At 44.3% G+C, this 1284-nt stretch overlaps 1 protein-coding gene across 3 annotated transcripts in view; it reads right to left on the bottom strand.

The window, feature by feature from the left end:
- epsti1 (epithelial stromal interaction 1) overlaps window positions 1–1284 on the bottom strand; it is a 98593-nt gene that overhangs the window by 15738 nt on the left and 81571 nt on the right. The window lies entirely within an intron of this gene.

The raw sequence follows: 1284 nt of genomic DNA, 5'->3' as shown, positions 1-1284 counted from the left end.
TGGGTAACCTTGTCGAATGCCTTACTGCAGTCCATATAGATCACTACTGCTCTGCCCTCCTCAATCTTCTTTGTTACTTCTTCAAAAAACTCAATCAAGTTTGTGAGACATGATTTCCCATGCACAAAGCCATGTTGACTATCCCTAATCAGTCGAGGAGAAAGTGAGGACTGCAGATGCTGGAGATCAGAGCTGAAAATGTGTTGCTGGAAAAGTGCAGCAGGTCAGGCAGCATCCAAGGAGCAGGAGAATCGACGTTTCGGGCACGAGCCTGAAAGAAGTCCTGAAGAAGGGCTCCTGCCCGAAACATCGATTCTCCTGCTCCTTGGATGCTGCATGACCTGCTGCGCTTTTCCAGCAACACATTTTCAGCAGTATCCCTAATCAGTCCCTGCCTTTTCAAATACATGTACATCCTGTTCCTCAAGATTCCCTCCAACAACTTGCCCACCACCAAGGTCAGGCTCACCGGTCTATAGTTCCCTTGCTCATCTTTACCACCCTTCTTAAACAGTGGCACCACGTTTGCCAACCTCCAGTCTTCACAGGTGAGGTGCCGGACGATCGATGATACAAATATCTCAGCAAGAGGCCCACAAGAGTTCTCGGGTATACCTGATCAGGTCCTGGGGATTTTCCACCATTAACCGTTTCAAGACATCCAGCACTTCCTCCTCTGTAATCTGGACATTTTGCAAGATGTCACCATCTATTTCCATATAGTCTATATCTTCCATATCCTTTTCCACAGTAAATACTGATGCAAAATATTCATTTAGTATCTCCCCCATTTTCTGTGGCTCCACACAAAGGCCGCCTTGCTGATCTCTGAGGGGCCCTATTCTCTCCCTAGTTACCCTTTTGTCCTTAATGTATTTGTAAAAACCTTTTGGATTCTCCTTAATTCTATTTGCCAAAGCTATCTCATGTCCCCTTTTAGCCCTCCTTATTTCCCTCTTAAGTATACTCCTACTTTCTTTATACTCTTCTAAGGATTCACTCGATCTATCCTGTCTATACCTGACATAGCTGAAAATGTGTTGCTGGGAAAGCGTAGCAGGTCAGGCAACATCCAGGGAACAAGAGAATCGACGTTTCGGGCATAAGCCCTTCTTCATATATCTGACATATGCTTCCTTCTTGAGAGAGAGAGAAAGAGAGAAAGAAAGAGAGAAAAGAAAAAGAAAAGAAAAAGAAAAGAAAGAAAAGAAAAAGAAAGAAAGGGACAGACAGAGAAAGAGAGAGACAGACAGAGAAAGAGAGACAGAGACAGAGAAAGAGAGA

The sequence above is a fragment of the Chiloscyllium plagiosum genome, chromosome 7 (assembly GCF_004010195.1).
Source record: "Chiloscyllium plagiosum isolate BGI_BamShark_2017 chromosome 7, ASM401019v2, whole genome shotgun sequence".
Lineage (NCBI taxonomy): Eukaryota > Metazoa > Chordata > Chondrichthyes > Orectolobiformes > Hemiscylliidae > Chiloscyllium > Chiloscyllium plagiosum.
This window is presented reverse-complemented; position numbering and strand designations above follow the sequence as displayed.